The sequence below is a fragment of the Marmota monax genome, unplaced genomic scaffold, assembly GCF_021218885.2.
Source record: "Marmota monax isolate L192 unplaced genomic scaffold, Marmota_monax_Labrador192_F-V1.1 WCK01_AAM20220418_F8-fsc00253, whole genome shotgun sequence".
Lineage (NCBI taxonomy): Eukaryota > Metazoa > Chordata > Mammalia > Rodentia > Sciuridae > Marmota > Marmota monax.
In genome coordinates this window covers 2850812-2870231 of record NW_026695237.1, presented here as the reverse complement: position 1 = coordinate 2870231, position 19420 = coordinate 2850812, and the positions used below count along the sequence as shown (strand labels likewise).

Sequence of the window (19420 nt, the reverse complement as noted above, 5' to 3'; positions counted from 1 at the left end):
TTCATTTAGGCAGCATGTATCTTTGAAATATATGGAATGCTGCAGAATGTCAAAGATTATATTACCCAGTCTTAAAGAAGAAAGCAATTATGACATTTGCTGGTAAATGGATAGAGCTGGAGAATATCATGCTAAGTGAAGAAAGTCAGTCCCACAGAACCAAAGGCCAAATATTTTCTCTGATATGCATATTCTAACTTATAATAAGGGGGGTAGGGAAGAATAATGGTAATTTGGATTAGGTAGAGGGAAGTGAACGGGGAGGGGGTATTGGGGTAGGAAGGGCAGTAGAATGAATTGGACATTATTACCTTATGTGTGTATAAGACTACATGACTGGTGTGAATCTATATCATGTACAACCAGAAAAAGGAGAAATTACACTCCATTTTATGTATGATGTGTCAAAATACATTCTACTTTCCTATATAACTAATGAGAACAAATAAAAATATTATATAAATAAAAGGAATTTATAAAGAAATGTTTATTTAAGAAGAACTGTATGGATTATATTATATTCAACACACCTACTGGTTTGTGACTGTTTAATAATGCTCTTATAATGATCGATATTAGTAGAGTTGTCCCCACTTCAAAATTCCAAGAGTTATAGATAGCACACATTGCTGGTTCATTAATACAAATTTACCCAAGTCCAAATTTTCTTTTAAACTACTGTAGAGGACTTATAAGTTTGACTTTTAAAGATTGATTCCAAAAGATTTTTTTATATTAAAGACTTTTGCAATTATAATAGAAAGGATATAACTAAAAAAATAACTTTATGTTATAATTTCACCAAGTAATTTTTAACTATAATTAACAATATAGTCTGCATCCAAAATATGTAATAACATAAGTAGTACTTTCATTATTTAAATAATTGTGTTAATTTTTGAGCTCTTGTCATTATGTTCAACATTTTATTTAGTAAATATATATTTACTTGTAACATATATGAATGAAAAAATATAAAAGCACATCAAATAGTAAAATACTATAGCTTCTATGTAGATTACATTTTTTTTGATTAATTATTCCATCAAGTAAAAGAGTAGATACATAGGATATACCAGCTATTTCCTATGGCAATCTCATAAAAAAATTTCATTATACAAATAATGGTATCAATAATACCGTATTTCTTGCCTATATTTTGCATTGGAATCAAAACATCTGTTTATATGAATTTTGATTTTATTACCCTTATATTTTCTAATGTGCAAAATACATTAAACTTGGCTGTGTTATACAGTAAAGATTAAATAATATATATCTTAATCTACTTACTCTGTTTTGTTATACATCTAAAACTTGGATTAAAAAATAGTTTGTCATCTGGAGAAGAAAATGCACTGGTTAATTGATTCAAACATTTACACTTCATTTATCTTATACGTTTTCCTGTGTGTTTGTTTAGGTGTGTGTGCCTATAAACACACAGAAATTACCCTCTTTAGATTACCCATATAGATCATCCTCTATAGTTGGATGATAGTCAAAATTTAGCCCTGGGAGCTGGAGTTGTGGCTCAGTGGTAAAGTGCTTGCCTTGCACACGTGACCACTGTGTTTGATCCTCAGCACCACATAAAAATAAAGATATTGTGTTCATCTACAACTAAAAAATATTTTAAAAAATTCACCCCTGAAAGAGTAAGAAAGTAAAATTAAGGACACTTGATAAACTCAATGTGATGCTTCAAAATTGACTGAATTTAAAAAATGAACATGTGGGGCTGGGGCTATTGCTCAGCGACAGAGCGCTTTCCTAGCATACATGAGGTACTGGATTCAATCCTCAGCACCACATAAAAATTAATAAAAAAAGGCATTCTGTTCATCAACAATTACAAAAAAAACATTAAAAAATGAACATGTGTAGTACATTTAGACACACATGCAAAGCAGGTATACATTTATAGGAAAAACATAAATTTAGGGAAAATTTTTAAATTAAAAAATGGAAAAAAGTTAAATGGAAAAATAATTACTAGATTTGAAACAAAGTGTTTTCATAAAACCAGAGTGAAAGAGAGTTAGCCACATTTGCTGGTTTCCTTCCATTTGGTCTTACATTTGCTTTTCACCCATCTCAATTCTGCTGTGCTCTAGGAGGCAGATATTGTATGCATCAAAATACTTTAGTTCTCTAGTATCTAGTCAAGAGATCATAGGAAAGGGACAAAATAAAATCTGGGTGATTATATCTCATTTTTCTTCCCCCATTTTTGCTGGCTGTCTCAAAGTTTTATGGACTATCTCACATCCTCCCTTAACAACATCTCTTCAAGTTGTCTGTGCCTTGTTGAGAGCCACAGCCGAAGGGGCCCCAGCAAACTTCCAGCTGCCAGCAAACTTCCAGCTGCCAGCTAATGATTGGCTCACAGCAGCCCCAGCAAACTTCTATGGGGATTAGTTGCCTCGAAGCCTAGGCCTCGAAGCGCTTGAGTGGCTTGTTGTAATGGCCAATGTTTTGGCCATTCTTGACGAGAGATGATGCTAAGGTCTGCACCTATATCCAGTAGCCCATTAAATTCAGGTCCTTGAATATTTAGTTTTAGCATGGGTCGAGAATCTAAATTTAAAGAAAGCATAGCCCAATCTACACCTGTGGAGCCTAATCCCTTGGAACCTCTTTCTACAGTACGACTGGAAAATTTATCATGTAGGCTGGGTATTATTAGTAACTGTGCTATTCTATCTCCTGGTGAAATTACTGATATACCCTTTGGAGAACTGGCTATAAATTTTATTCCACCTTCATAATCGGGATCAATTACCCCAGGACTTATCATAAGTCCTTTTAGAGTAGAAGAACCGCGTCCCAATAATAAGCCTACTGTTCCTTTGGGAAGAGGTCCTTTTACCCCTGTGGGAATGATTTGAACTCCCATCTCTGGAGTTAGTACTGCTCTGGTGGAGGCGCAGATGTCCAACCCTGCGCTCCCTCTGGTTTGTCTGATGAGAGATCTAATGGACAATGTGTCCTGGGCACTACCGTGATGGGGTTGCTGGGTTCCTCCTGTGCTCCGTATATTTGTGGTCTTGGGCCCCGGAGCATTGGGCCCCCCTGTCCATTTTTTAGCAATGGAGCCCGATGCCTTTCTCCATGATATCGTGGATAGACACCTGGTCCTTGTTCGTTTTTTGATAATGGAGTACCCTCTATGATGGTTTGAGAACGGCATTCTGGGGGAGGTTGAGAGGCTTGTGGGAAGCGGGTGGTGGCAGTTGGGCTCTGAGGGTTTTTCCTGAAGAGCTGTGTGGTGCAGTGTGTGTGTTCCAAAAATAAAGTTTGTTTCTTTTGACAAGTGGCTCCTGAATTGTGCGCAGCCAGACTGCGGCAGTGCCTGCCCTTAGATGAAAGATGTTAATGGAATCCTGTTATAGTTTTGTCAATGCAATGTATTTTATAAATTTCTTCACCTTATATCTGTATTAAATTCCTAATTTATATGCAATAAAATTGGTCTCTCACCTTGATGCTTGCATAGCTGATGTGCTTTCCTAGGAAAAAATGGCATTATAGTATCCATGGCACATGATGGATTATCAATATCAAGTTATCACCAGTTTGCATGGGAAGAAGTATAGTGGCAAAGCTAGTTTTGAAAGATTGTTTCACTTAGTTGCTACAATTATCATAGTGACAAAAAGATTTTGTAGAGTTTTTTATTTTAGTTTATGACTCTAGAAAGTATATAGTGGGGAAAAAGAGAATTTGAATGTTCCCAGCAGAATATATGAGCTTATCTTTTAATATTCACCTATGAATAGACTTTCTACCTTCAGTTTTTTAAACAAAAATTTGCAGTTGCAGAAGGACAAAATACCGTTATTTTATTTATTTTTATAAGGGCTAAAAATTCAACTGAGTGCCTCACTTGTACTATGTAAGTTCTCTGCCAATGAGCTACAGCCCCAGCCCTCCTCAAATGTTACTTGGCAAATATCACAAAAGACCAAGCTCACATGAGACCTAGCCTTGCCTTTTAAATATCACAGGATTAACTAAATGTCACCATATCTATTCTTATAGGTGGACGAAAAAGACAAGACGAAGAAAAGTTTGATCCCTGAAAGAAGAGATGAAGAGATGAGACTGAGATTTTTTAATTCTCAGATCCCATTAATAAAACTTGCTCTCCTCAACAATCAGAACAAACTAAGCTTTACCTGCTATATTAGTTACCTGTTGCTGTGTAACAAACAAATTGCAAAACCACAAACATTATCACACACTGGTTCTAAGGATCAGGATCACAAGCCCAATTGTGACCAGGTGAGTGGTTTTAGTTCAGCATCTCTTCTATGTATGCATTCACAGTGTCAGTTAGGTTGAATTCATCCAACATTTAGCTGGGGACAGAGGATCTGCTTCCCCAAACATTTGCTTACATATCTGTTAGCTGGAGACTCCAGATCTTTCCATGCTTGAGATAATAAATACCTGTTGTTGTCAGGAGTGGTGGTGAACACCTGTAATCCCAGGGCCTCAGGAGGCGGAAGCAGGAAGATGGTGAGTTGAAGACAAGTCTCAGTACCTTAGAGACATATTGCTTCAAAATTTAAAAAAGAGGCTGAGGGTGGGTCTGGGGATGTTGCTAGATTTGTAATAGACCACTCCTGGATTCAATCCCTAATACAAAAATTTGTTTTAAACCACTAAGTTTCTGAGGAATTCCTTAATCAGTGTTGGGCAATGATTTATGTTTTGGGTACCAGAATTAGGATGTGATCATAAAAATATTAAAATATGGGAGTAAGTTTGGAAATGGACAGTGGGCAATACCTAGAAAAACTTGGTATGAAAAACAATAGTAAAAATCTAACTGGCCTTATCTCATACATTGCATAGGCTTTCAGTGAGGGGTTAGTGGAAGAGGAGCATGAATTAGAAATTGGAAGAAGGAAGAGACTTGTTAATATAAAATAGAGTTAACACAGATTTTGGCCTATCTGACTATCATAATAAATGTTAATAGCAAATTTTTTGATGAGATTCTCATTTAAGGGCCAAAAACTGATTTATAGGCAATAACCTCTTTTTTCATGTGGAACATTAAGGTGAATGGAACATTATGTTAAATAAGCAAAACATTAAATAGTTATGTATAATTGTGAAATATAGGCCAAATATAGTAAATAACTTCAGAAATTTCATGATATCTATAGTCCACAATCTCTGGGGATTTGAACTGCAAACCACTGAAATTGTGATTAGGCCTATTTTCCAATTTTATTTTGAATGGCACATTGAATGATTCAATGACTGTATTTAGAAAGCCTTGCAAAGTCTGTGTGGTTAAAATAAGCAAAGTGGAGATATAAGTTTATGTAAAGATGTGATACAAGATGAGTGGAGTGGCAGAAGAAAAAAGACACCAAATATTCTGGAAAAATAGATATAATGGAACTGAGTTTACTTTAAAATTCCCATTATAGTCAGTATATCTACATCAAGTATATCTTTATAATTTTATGAGAAGCATAGCTTCTATTTTTAATATTCAGGGAACATTATTTTTAAATAATAAATCAAATAGACACAGCTTTCATTTACCTAAACATCCATAATCCAATGTGAATATAAAATGCAATCAATTGCCAAATTACACATGAAATACAAAGGGAATGCATTATGCATATGTGAAATGATTGTTAGCTATAGCAAATTATCAGCCAAATTAAAATCATTGTACATTTTAAAACAATAACACCAAAAAAAAAAAAACACCTCAAAGCCAATTATCTATAGTAAACCAAGGGCAAGAGTGATGTGGAATGATGAAATTCAAGCAAAGAGTAAGACGCCTGCTATGAATTTAAAGCAATAACTTTCATTTTTAAAATTACAATAAAATAGGTAACCAAAATTTGTTTCAAAGTGGGAAACAAGTGAAGGGATTGATTTATTTACTGGGTGAGAAAGGAGGGTAACAGTTCAGCTTGAACCTGCTGGCCCAAGGTTGGCCAATTCCTTTCCTATTGTATCAGTTGAGTTCCTAGATGCCCTTAACCACTCCTCTCCCTTACTCTCCTCCTTACCTGAGGGTATGTCAGAAGTCCTCTATGAGGTTTGCATTGTGTACATATTAGGTAGCAGATTTTCCTTCTGTTGCTGTTAAACCAGCTTATTTTAAAAGAGATATCCTGAGGCAATTCACAAGCAAACATAAGCAGATTTTACCAAATCATTAATACACATGCACTGCTCAGCAATTTTGCACCAAGCTATGGCTAAGTGTATCCAAGACTTGCCATTTTCAACAGTACCAGAAAACTAAAAATCTGCTTTATTACTCTTACCCTTAGTAGTAGTAAGAAGAAAATGTGATCAATTCTAATCTATAAAAACATACAAAGGAAGACTAAATAATGATCTTATGAGTAAAGCCATTTAATTTCAAGTGCCACTCTAAACTAATAAATCTAGTACCTAAGGGCATTTTTAATTATAAACCTACAAAAAAACATTTTCAAACTAAGTGTAACTTTTTAGTTCATGTGCCTTTTTTTGGTATTAAAAAGTGCTGAGTATGCTAAGATGTCTTATGGCACACTTCAAGGTATGATGGTAAGTCCTGATGATACATACATTTCTAGTAGCAATTTTCCATAAAATTTTGCTAGCATAACAAATCCCTTTGATATGTTAAAATAATCCTAGTGATATCAATGTGACATAAACCTTCCCTGACTTCACTTCACTATGGTATCTTTTAGTGAAACCTCAGTGGCTGATTAAGTGACAGAATGACCAAACAAGTTTTTTTTTTCTTTTCCCTAAGAATAGGCCTTTAGGTTATGCTCATTTGTGCAAAATCCAAGGAAGTGAATTAGAAATAATATCATTCAAATAGATGTGGCTTATATATAAGCATCACTACTTCTATTATGCATTCAAAAGTTTTTCAAAATTTTCAGGTGCTAATGGTTATGGCAAACTAGGCCATATTCCATTTATAAGTACTTTATTAAGGAAAATTGCATGACCCTATAATGGAGTGTGCTTTCATTTCAAGAGAGAGTAATAAACTGCCTACTGTCGCGACCCCCTCGCCAGCAAGGAAGACACGACACAGGATTCTTCTTTCAGCGGTTTATTCAGGCCTTAATTCTAGTCTTCTCTCAAGCGCGCTTGCTTCCGCGCACCCACACACAGCCTAATAAAGCTTACTCAAGTCCAATCAAAAGCTGCCACGTGGGGTTTTCTCATAGGGTATTGAGGGACAGTGCGCCAACTCTTCCTAATAAGGAGTTGTTTACCAAGATCCACAATGGAGACCGGCGCCATCTTCTAATGGCGGCAATGGTCTACAAACACGGCTCACCACAGTTCCCCCTTATTTCTTAAAAATTAATGCAGGTGAAAGTAGAGGTCCTATCCCACTGTGCAAACATGGCTGCAAAGTATGGCTCAGTCCCAAGGAGGCGCCTTCCCTAGATCTGACACCATATCAGCCAACGCCTTTTTTCGTGGGACGGGGCGTGGACGTCAAACCCGTATGCAATAGGACATGCTTCCCTTGAGGTCCGGAGACTGGATCACTCAAGTGCAGTGCCTTGCCTCGCATCCTGCATCGTGATGACGGTGAAAAGGAAGGGGGATTTTACAAGTAGCCGGTCAGTGACTATGAGGTTGGAAGTGGCAACACCGTCTCTCAGCCCCTGAGAAAACGAAGGGTCCAAAGCATAAAGTGCAGCACCAGCATGGAAGCCCACCTGCATGCAATGGCAACAAGGCCTGCAGAGTGCATGGGCCTTCCATAACTGGGAAAGCAGGAAGAGGAGGGCATGCCAATCCCAGTGCAATGTCAAAGATAACTTGGGGTGCAATGGCCAAAACCCAGCAAATTATTGCTTAAGTTGCGCAAGCCAAACTTGTGGAGAGATACCATTCTCTAGGGCTGCAAAAGCCTGGACGATCATAGCCTTTTCTTGGCTATGGCGAGCTCTTAGGTGACAGAAAAGCCACAGACAAAGGACAACCCCAAAACAACACATCGCTCCAAAAATGCCTACTCCCACCCATTCCTTAAAGAAAGAAAAAGCAGAAGACAGCCAATTCATAAATTGGCCCAATGTCACAGGGTCCACACGAGTGTTGTTCAACATGGCAATTTGTGTCAGTTGGGTCTGATTCAACTTCTCTGCTTCCATGGACCAGTTTCCGGCCAGCTACTGTCCAATAATTTGAGAGGTATTTCTGGAATCATTAAATCTGAGAGATGTTATACATAGATGTGCACGATGATCAACACAACCCAAATGTACTAGGTCTGACAATTCCTCAATCTGAGCTTGGAGGAGATCCACCCTTTGATTAACGGCCAAAATTCCTGATAAAATATGTTGATTGATTTTACTTTGGGACTCTAAAATGCTGGAAGTTTGTTGGATGACCTGATTAACCGTGGCCGCAGTCTGCACTTGACTAGCCATGGCCACTCCAGCAGTGACCTCTGCAGCAGCAGATATTACAACCACTGTTACAATAGCTGCTGTGATTCCAAAATCCCTACGGCTCCTGAGCACCTCAATAATAGGGAAGGAGTCCGGATCCGCAGTAACCGGAATCGGAACGAAAGTCGGGACCTTCATAACAACTGCCGTGCTCCAGGATCCATTCCAACACTCAGATAAGACACATGTACAATTAGAACAGTCAATCACTTCTGATCCTGTAGTATTGGTATCATTGGTCAAAAGGAACAGAAACGGAGAATGAAGGCAGACTGCTGCAGAGGGCAGTGTAGCATTGGACACCTGAGAATTGTATGAAATGTTTTTAAGCCTTCTACCATTATGGGTGTCCTGTACAGAGCCAGACACATTAAACAGCCAACTCTGGACTCCTCTCAATTGGGCCAGAGCAGAGACATCCGCTGTGGCCCCTTTTCATTGGAAATCAACCATTGAAACCAAGACCAGCCTGTTCCTGTAGTGGAATTAGCCTTGGAAGAATTATACAAATACCTTTTAAGAGAAGGGGAAAGAGAGAAACCCACAGCAACTTTGCGCTTCTCCCAAGAATGATCTTGACAAGGCGTGAATGTCGGGGGGAAGGAATAATACGGGGTACAATAAGGAGAGGCCTTAAAATAAGTGGCATTACTAGCGTTAGGAAAAGTCACAGGGAGTGACACCTGGGAAATCATAGCCAAAGTGGTGATATTCATTTCGGTCAAATTTGTAGTCTCTCCTGAACCCTCCTGTGCCCCCTTACTCACTTGGCTAAGCACCGCAGCCAAGGTTCCCAGTGAGACCCTACTGTTCTGTAAGGGGTCCTCCCAATTGGTCAAATTGTTGCGCTGTAAGCGAATACAACGGGTTCTCAAGAAACTGAAGCAGAAAGCTCCCGTGAGATTAACACGAGAAAGGTTGAAAACCCGTTCCCCGTCTCCTCTAGGGGAGACACAAGGGGCAGACATCTCACATGAAGTAGAAAAAAGAGTGGGGAGGACACTAGAATTTTTATGGACTGGCATCGGCATCGGCCATGTCCGAGCTACCGCCCACCACTGCATCGGTAACATCTGGACCATCATCGTCTGTGATAGGGCCAGGATACTCAGCAGAATGAAGGGTCTCATCGTTGGACTCTTGTAGGGTCCCCCGTTGTTGGTCAGTTGTCTTCGAGACTTTTCTCGTTAGTCGTTCAGGGATCCACACCGGCTCCGCTCAGTCCTGTGGGAAAACACAAACAGAACCTCGTGCCCATGCCAGCATGGGATCAGGCCCATACCATTGTCCTGAAAGGACATATTTCCACTTAACATACCCAAAATTCGGGGCAGAGGGCGAACAATGCCTATCTGCAGCAGAGCGCCCTTGGATGTCCAGATTTAAAAAATTGATAGTAAATAGAGCCAGGGAGAGGCGCTCTTTCGGGGAGTGGCCTAAGCCAATTCCCCCTTTTTGTTTTAGTAACATTTCTTTTAGAGTCTTATGAGCGCGCTCTACAATACCCTGGCCTTGTGGATTATAAGGTAAACCATGGACAAGTTGGATCCCCATCTGGCTGCAAAAGGAAGAAAATTGTCGCCCAGTATATGCTGGACCATTGTCCGTCTTAATGGACTGTGGTAATCCCCAGGCTGCCCAAGCTTCCAAGCAATGTGTGATAACATTTCCAGCTTTTTCCCCAGACAAAGCGGAAGCATAGATAATGCCAGAACAAGTATCCACAGATACATGGACATATTTAAGTTTACCAAATTCAGGAACATGAGTAACATCCATTTGCCATATAGTTAAAGGCCGTAAACCACGAGGATTTACGCCTATAGAAGGAGGGTGATGTAAAATCACACAATTAGGACAATCCAACACAATCTGTCGAGCATCAGCACTGGAGATGGTAAAGCCTTTCTGAAGTGCTCGTGCATTAATATGAAACTTACTATGAAAGTTTCTAGCTTGATCTAAGGAGGAAATAGGGAACGCCCAAGAAGGACGAGTAGCAAGATCTGCCTGGGCATTACCCGCAGAAAGAGCACCCGGTAAACCTGTGTGGGCTCAAATATGCAAGGGGTAAAAACAGGCGGAACGATTCCAAATCAATGTTTGAAGATGGAGAAAAAGGGAAGACATTACTCCTGATGTGTGTATGGGACCCACTGCTTCCAACACCTTTAAAGCTTGAACTACATAAACAGAATCTGAGATTAAATTAAAAGGAAATGGACATTGTTCAAAAACTTTTATGACAATTTGCAGCTCCACCCATTGTGGATTACCAGGAGCAAACTGATGTTGGATAGGAGGCTGATCATTTACCACATAGGCTCCAATACCAGTCTTAGATCCATCTGTAAAGATATTTGCAGCTCCTGGGATAGGCATAGAAGAAGTGATCTTAGGGAAAATGATAGGATGTTCCTTAACAAATGTAATAAGAGGATGTGATGGATAGTGATTATCTATCTCTCCTAGAAAAGAGCATCTTAATATAGCCCAATTATCCAAGTTAGCACATAAGACCAGAATTTGTTGACATGTATAAGGAACAATCACAGACGTTGGAGAGAAACCAAAAACTTGTACACTTTGTTGTATCCCTAACATAGCTAAGGAAGCAACTGCATCAGGATAATACTCAAGGGATTTTCCAGGGGACATACGTGGATGTATCCACAGTAAAGGACCATCTTGCCATAAAACTCCAGTAGGTTGTCGCACAGTGGCGAGCACACATAGTTGGAGAGGTTTATCCTCTTGAAACCTACAAAGGCTAGCATGTTGTATAGCCTCTTCCACTTTAAGCAACACTGACCTGGCTTCCTCAGTAAGATGTCGAGGGGAAGTAAGATCTGAATCACCTTTAAGAATTTCATACAAAGGCTTTAATTCAACATTGGGAATATGTAGGTAGCTTCTAATCCAATTTATATCACCCAATAATTTTTGGAAATCATTTAGCATCTGTAATTTATCAGTCCTTAGAGTTATCTTTTGGGGTGTGATAGCTTTACAAGAGATAGTAGCACCAAGATAATTAATGGAGTCCCCCATCTGTACCTTATCAGGTGAAATAAGCAAGCCTTTCAACTGTAGCAAATGTACTAAGTCAGTATAAGCGGCCTCCAACATACATTGGGTCTTTGCTGCTAACAAAATATCATCCATATAATGTACACACCTTAATGATGGATATTTTTGTCTGAGTGGAGCAATAGTCTCACCGACAAACATTTGACACATGGTAGGACTATTTGCCATGCCCTGCGGCAGAACCACCCACTCAAACCTCTGATCAGGTTCCTCGTGATTACACGAAGGTAAGGTGAAAGCAAAACGTTCTGAATCTAGAGGATGCAATGGGATGGAAAAGAAACAATCTTTAATGTCTATACATATCACTGGCCAATTTTTAGGGATAGTAGAAAGCAAAGGCAGCCCTCTCTGAATAGATCCCATGAGTTGCATTTGAGCATTAATAGCCCGTAAATCGTGGAGCAACCGCCATTTTCCAGTCTTTTTCTTTATAACAAAGATGGGTGTATTCCAAGGAGAAGTGGATGGCCTTATATGTCCTAACTTTAACTGTTCTTGAACTAAACCATGTGCTGCAGCCAGTTTCTCAGAGGAGAGTGACCACTGAGGCACCCATACTGGCTCCCCTGACTTCCAGGTAATGGGCACCTGATCCTCAGCGGCCCCTAAGAAAAACCCAACTCATGTCTGTTAAGTTTTGGTATTGATTGTATGGGACGTCTACGTCCCTGTAAATTTTTACCTAATCCAAGACCTGGTCTATATCCCATGTCTTGCATCATCTTTTGGGCAACTGTTGAGTATTCATTACTAAGTTGAAACCCCATGTCCTTCATAAGATCACGTCCCCATAGGGAGATTGGGAGATCAAGTACATATGGTTGAAAAATGCCAGAATGTCCTTCAGAATCTTTCCATGATAGATGTCTACAGCTGACTTGTGGAGCTTGAGCATATCCTAAACCCCTCAGCGATTGATCCGAGAGTTGCACCGGCCACCCCTTTGACCAGTCCTTCATTGCTATTATGCTACGATCTGCTCCAGTATCCAGTAATCCTAAAATTGATTTGCCTTCTATAGTTAATTTTAATGTGGGACGGTCATCCATTTCTAAGGACAAAAAGACACAATTTCCCCCCGTTGTCCCAATCTTATCATTTAATCTCAAATGGGAGCCAGCAGGAAAATGGGTATGTAGACTGGGTAGAATTAACAATTGAGCAATCCGGTCTCCTGGGGAGATGGACACAATACCTTTCGGAGCTTCTACCATAACCTTTACTGTTCCTATTGTATCTAGATTAATAATTCCAGGGAAGATGTAAAGGCCTTGTAAAGCGGAAGAAGCACGCCCAACTAACAACCCTACAGTACCAGGTGGCAAAGGTCCTTTAAAATCAGTTTCCACCAATTGGACTCCCATTTTGGGTGTTAATACGAGTCTGGAGGCGGAACAGAGGTCCAGTCCCGCAGCACCTGTAGTGGTTCTCCGCGATCTTTGGGATGTCGTAGAGATGGCCATGTTTCGCTCTCCAAGGTCCCATTCTCCATTGCCCCATATATTTGCGGGCCCTGAGGTCGAGGGCCCCTCCGGCCGTTTTTTGGCACCTGTCTATCTGATATTGGCTGTCCATGGATGTCCTTGACTGATCTGCATTCATTAGCCCAATGTTTACCCTTCTTGCAACGAGGACATAGTCCCGGCTGTCGAACAATTGAGGATGACCCTTTTTTGTCCTGTAACTGACATGTTCGTGGACAATCACGCTTAAAATGTCCCTCCTGGCCACATCTAAAGCACTTTCCTGTATGAGGGGGTGGTTTTCGGGTTAGCTGGAGAACGGCAGCAGCCAACCCTGCATTAGTAAGGGGCCCACCTATTTCCCTACAGACTTTCATCCATGCCTCTATTCCTTTATTTTTATATGGGGTTATAGCTGCTTTGCATTCCTTAGTACATTGTTCAAAAACAAGTTGTTTGATCAAAGGCATAGCTCTATCAGGGTCCCCGAATATTTTCCCTGCTGCATCTACCATCCGAGCTACAAAGTCAGAAAAAGGCTCTGTGGGGCCTTGAATGATCTTAGTTAGATTACCAGATACTTCCCCTCTGTTAGGCAAGAACTTCCAGGCTCGGATGCAGATGTTGTTGATTTGCTCATATACTTCCGGTGGGTACCCTGTTTGTTGATTGGCAAATCTGCCCTGTCCCAAAAGCATGTCCTTATCCCAGGCAGGGCGTCCCGCCGCATGGTTTTGGGCCGCCTGCTCCACTGCCCCCTCTAACATAAATGCTCTCCAATCCAGATACTTTCCTGGAGAAACACAGGCGCGCACTAGGCTCGCCCAATCAGATGGAGTCATACAAAAGCGAGAAAGGCCCTCCACCTGGGTAAGTGTAAATGCAGCATCCACACCATAGGTTCGGACTGATTCAGCCAATGTCTTGACAATTTTAAAGTCAAGGGGTTCATGATATCGCCCCCGATTGGCATCTTGAAACACAGGGAATGCTAGACCCATGTCCGAATGAACCGTTCTCCATGTTTGTGCATGAAACATCCTATTGAGTCCTGGGTTAGGATAGGGTGGAGGGTCAGGAGGAACCTCCAAAGCATCCACCCCCTCTTCCTCATATCCCACATCTGTCTCTGGGTACTTATGTTCTGTGTAGACAGCCTTATGGGGATCACCTCACCCTTTAGTTTCACCTTTTCCCCTTTTCTCTCTAGCTTGCCATGATAACAATTCCAATACTTCCTCATTGTCTGAACTACTGTCTTCCTCAAAGGCTTTCAATTCCATCAAATCTGGATAAAGTCTAGTCTTTGGCTGACTTGAACGTTAATCATCTCTATCACTTCCCCCACTCTTAATACTTTCAGCTCCCTCAGACCTCTCCTCATGCAATTGTTCAAGAATCTCCTGTCCTTTGGTTAGGGCATCCTGACACCTACTGTCAGATAAACAACCCCTTACTAACTTCCATAAGGGAATCACCCCACCTTCGAGGGTCCCTTGTTCGTGTGCAAAATCTAAGTCCTTACCTAGTTTTTCCCAACTGGGGGTCGTGAGACTGCCCGAGTAAGCAAACCACGGGGCCGCTAGGTCTACTTGTTTTAAGAACATCTGCAAAGTACTCTGTTTAACTTTTAAACCTTTAGATCATAGCAGTCCATCCAGGGCTAACAGAATAGGGCTAGAAGCAGAGGTGCCCATGGCGTTAATGCAGAAAGCGAAAGCAAAGAAATAAAGCGAAAGTCCAAAAAATTCCCCGCTCTCTCTTCTTACAGAGGAGCGACCCGCTAATTTTTCCGCAGATTCCCACTTACCTGGGAACTTACCGGTGCACCACCCTGACCGCTGAAAGTTCTGGATCCTGGGATTGAGAGGTATTCGGTTCCCCGTGCGGGCCACCAATTGTCGCGACCCCCTCGCCAGCAAGGAAGACACGACACAGGATTCTTCTTTCAGCGGTTTATTCAGGCCTTAATTCTAGTCTTCTCTCAAGCGCGCTTGCTTCCGCGCACCCACACACAGCCTAATAAAGCTTACTCAATTCCAATCAAAAGCTGCCACGTGGGGTTTTCTCATAGGGTATTGAGGGACAGTGCGCCAACTCTTCCTAATAAGGAGTTGTTTACCAAGATCCACAATGGAGACCGGCGCCATCTTCTAATGGCGGCAACGGTCTACAAACATGGCTCACCACAGCCTACCTATATAAAAACCTTAAGATTCCAAATTTTAAATTAAGCTATGTTAGAGTGAACAAAATCTAGACCCTATCTACACAGATTTACTAAGTACTCTTACTGTGTAATGTTTCAGTAACCACATTAAAAAACTTTATTAAGTAGGTTCCACTACCTTAGTAGAACAAATTAATTTTATTGCTTTATCCATGTGGTGCTTTTTGCAAGGCACTGTGGTATGAACTAGAAACCTTGGAATGACTTGTGAAAAAAAACCTTGGAATGACACATGAAGGATGTCGCGACCCCTTGCCCGCAAGGAAGACACAACTCGGGAATCTTCTTTCAACAGTTTATTCAGGCCCTGGATATTTCTTCTTCTCTCTCTCGGATGCCCCTCCCAGCCTTAATAAAGCATCCCAAGCCCCAATGCAAAGCTGCCGCATGGAGCTTTCTCACAGGGTGGTGAAAAATCATGTGCCAACTTTCCCAGATAAGAAGTTGTTTGTCACAGACCACAGCGGAGCCAGCGTCATCTTGTAATGGCGACCATAGTCTGCAGAAACGGCAGAAGCGGCTCACCACAGTTCCCCCTTTCTGTTTTCTTAAAACAATACAGGCGAGAGTAGAGGTCCTATCCCACTGTGCAGAAGTGGCTGCATAGTATGACTCAGTCCTAAGGAGGGCCCTTCCCCAGATCTGAGGCCATATCAGCCGACGCCTTTTTTCGTGGGGCGGGGCGTGGACGCGTCTAACCCGCATGCAATAGGACATGCTCTCCTTGAGGTCCACGTCAAGGATCACTCAAGTGCAGTGCCTTGCCTCGCATCCTGTATCGTGACGATGGTGGACGAAGGGGGATAGCTGAGGCTGAACTGTGGCTGTTTATAACGACAAACAAGTTGACAGCACCCTGAAAGAAAGGCACGGACTTTAAGGCGATAGAAAAGCACTAGTGTGGAAACCCATCTGCGTGCAATGGCAGTAAGACCGGCAGAGTGCAAGGGCTTTCCAACACTAAGAGAATAACAAGGAAAGTCATGTCGATCCCAGTGCAATGTTATAATAACTTGGGGTGTAACGAACATGACAAAGGTTTACTGCTTAAGATGCGCAAGCCAGACTTGAGGCGAGTTGCCATTTTCTAAAGCTGCAAGAGCTTGTATGATCATAGCCTTTTCTTGTGCATGGAGAGTTTTAAGGCGACAGAGAAGCCAAAAACAGAGTACAACACCGAAGCAACACATTGCACCAAAAATGCCTACTCCCACCCACTCTTTGAAGAAGGAAAAAGCAGAAGATATCCAATCGGTGAATTGACCCAAAGTCACTGGTTCAACACGGGTACTATTCAAAACAGCAATCTGAGTTAGTTGAGACTGGATCAAGTTTTCTGCTTCCATGGACCAGGTTCCGGATAGATACTCTCCAATGATGCGGGAGGCATTTCTGGAATCATAAAATCTGACAGAGGTTATACATAAATGTGCACGTTGATCAACACAACCCAAATGTACTAGGTCAGACAATTCCTCAACTTAAGCTTGAAGCAGATCTATCCTTTGATTAGCAGCCAGAATCCCAGATAAAATATGTTGATTAATTCTACTTTGAGATTCAAGTATGGTGGATGTTTGTTGAATAACCTGATTAATAGTGGCAGCAGTTTGTACCTGGCTGGCCATGGCTACTCCAGCTATAACTGCTGCAGCAGCAGATACCGCCACAGCTGTCACTATGGCTGCCATAATTCCAAAATCTCTACGGGCTCTAATCAGTTCAACAATAGGAAATGACTCTGAATCTGTAGTAACCGGAATCGGGACAAAGGTTGGAATTTTCATAACCACTGCCGTAGTCCAGGAGCCATTCCAACACTCAGACAAGTAGCAAGTAACATTAGAACAATTAAGCATCCCCTGTAATGTAACATTAGCCAAAAGAAACAGGAACGGAGATTGGAGACGGACTGCTGCGGAGGGTAATGTAGCATTAGATAATTGTGAATTATTTGCAGAAATTTTAAGCCTCCTATCTCACTCCGAGTCTTGGGTACTGCCAGAAACATTAAACAGCCAACTTTGGACTCCTAATATTTCCCTGGGGAAACACAAGCGCGGACTAGACTAGCCCAATCTGAGGGAGTCATGTAAAATCTAGTAAGTCCCTCCACCTGAGTGAGAGTGAAAGCGGCATCTATGCCATAAGTGCGGACAGATTCTGCCAAGGTTTTAATTATCTTAAAGTCTAAAGGCTCATGATATCTTCCCCTGTTATTGTCCTGAAATACAGGGTATGCAAGTCCCATATCTGTATTAACTGTCCTCCAAACTTGTGCATGAAAAGATCTCCCAGAACCTTGGCTCCCCCCACATACGGAGGTGGGGCAATCGGCACCATATCTTCTTCTAGATATTCTACCTCCTCATCCTCAGAGTTTTGTTGACCAATGTTAACTCCCTTCCCCTTATTACAGTAGGCCTGTGTGCCCTGTGTCTCCTTTTTCTTCTTTTTCATTTTTATCTTATGTAGTTGTTGTAACAATATATCAAGGTCCTCAGAACTCTCTGAGTCGCTTGTGTTCTCAGGCGTTTTTAATTCGGTCAAGTCTGGGTAGAGCCTTCTCCTATTTTTATCTTCAGGCTCTTTTGCCTTCTCACTACTGTTACTTTTAATACTCTCTGCCACTTCACTACATGATCCTTCAGATTTTTCCTCATGCAGCTGCTCAAGAATAGCTTGACCCTCACTTACAGCTTCCTGGCATTTACCATCTGTTATACATCCTCTAACTAACTTCCAAAGTGGTATAATGCCACCCTGCAAGGTACCTTGCTCATGAGCGAAATCTAGATCTTTCCCTAATTTGTCCCAGCTGGGAACCGTAAGACTCCCTGAAAAAGCAAACCAAGGAGCCGCTATATCAGCTTCTCTTAAAAACATCTGCAAAGTACTCTGCTTTATCTTAAGTCCTTTTGAATGTAACAACACATCTAGGGCCAGCAAAATTGGGCTTGAAGAAGCAACGCCCATAATGTTTTTAGAGCTGTAAAGAAAGTGAAAGTACAAAAGTCCCCGCTCTCTTCCTTTTACAGGGGAGCGTTCCGTTCTATGAATTCCCCGCTCTCTTCCTTTTACAGGGGAGCATCCCTGTCGTCACAACAACAAAAGAAGCACAAAAAACAAAAGCAAAATGACACAACAACAAAAGAAACACAGAAAACAAAAGCGAAAGTAGAAGCGAAAGTACACAGTGCAGCTGCAATAAAATGTAAGGCTCTCTCTTTCTTTACAGAGGAGCTGCCCCGCTTTGGTCGCGGATCCCACTTACCTGGGACTAACCCCGCTTTGATCGCGGATCCCACTTACCTGGGACTAACCGGTGCACCACCCCTGACTGCTGAAAGTTCTGGTTCCCGGGTCTCGGCACCACTTGTCGCGACCCCTTGCCCGCAAGGAAGACGCAACTCGGGAATCTTCTTTCAACAGTTTATTCAGGCCCTGGATATTTCTTCTTCTCTCTCTCGGATGCCCCTCCCAGCCTTAATAAAGCATCCCAAGCCCCAATGCAAAGCTGCCGCATGGAGCTTTCTCACAGGGTGGTGAAAAATCATGTGCCAACTTTCCCAGATAAGAAGTTGTTTGTCACAGACCACAGTGGAGCCAGCGTCATCTTGTAATGGCGACCATAGTCTGCAGAAATGGCAGAAGCGGCTCACCACAGAAGGATGCTATGAAAGTCATTCTGAGGCAGGATGTCTCAGTGAATTGTTTTTAACAGGATATAGAACACCAGTAATGAGTTCTAGTTAAAATTCACAGAATGAAAACATCTTAAGGTGAGTGACTTCATATGTCCTTCCTGATGCTCTGAATAAAAAAGAAAAAGAAAAAGAAAAAAAATTAAGAGAGCCAATAACTAGGGTGCTACAGATGCCTTCTCTTCAGGGTATTTCACGAGGTCTTGTGGACATAGCCACACTGGACAACCTTCTTGGTGTGCATCTTCTTGGCCATCTGGGTCTGCAGCTTGGCAACCATCTTCGTGGGGTCAACCCCTAGGCCTTTCTTCCTTTCAGGGCTGCTGTGAGGCTAGGCTTCTGGTACCCTTGCCGCCCCTATAAGGAGGCACTCAGGACAGGGGCCTGCTGAGGCCACTGGGCCTGGATGTGTGGGGTCAGGGAGCAGGGCAAGGCTTGGCAGTGGGGCACCTGGCACCA

General features: G+C 41.7%; 1 long non-coding RNA gene across 1 annotated transcript; it reads right to left on the bottom strand.

Moving 5' to 3' along the window:
* Positions 1-15538: 15538 nt before the first annotated feature.
* Positions 15539-18891, bottom strand: LOC131423980 (uncharacterized). The gene is made up of 2 exons (XR_009226266.1): positions 18570-18891; positions 15539-16664 (listed from the first exon to the last, which is right to left on the bottom strand). It is a non-coding gene; the product is annotated as an uncharacterized LOC131423980 (long non-coding RNA).
* Positions 18892-19420: the final 529 nt, after the last annotated feature.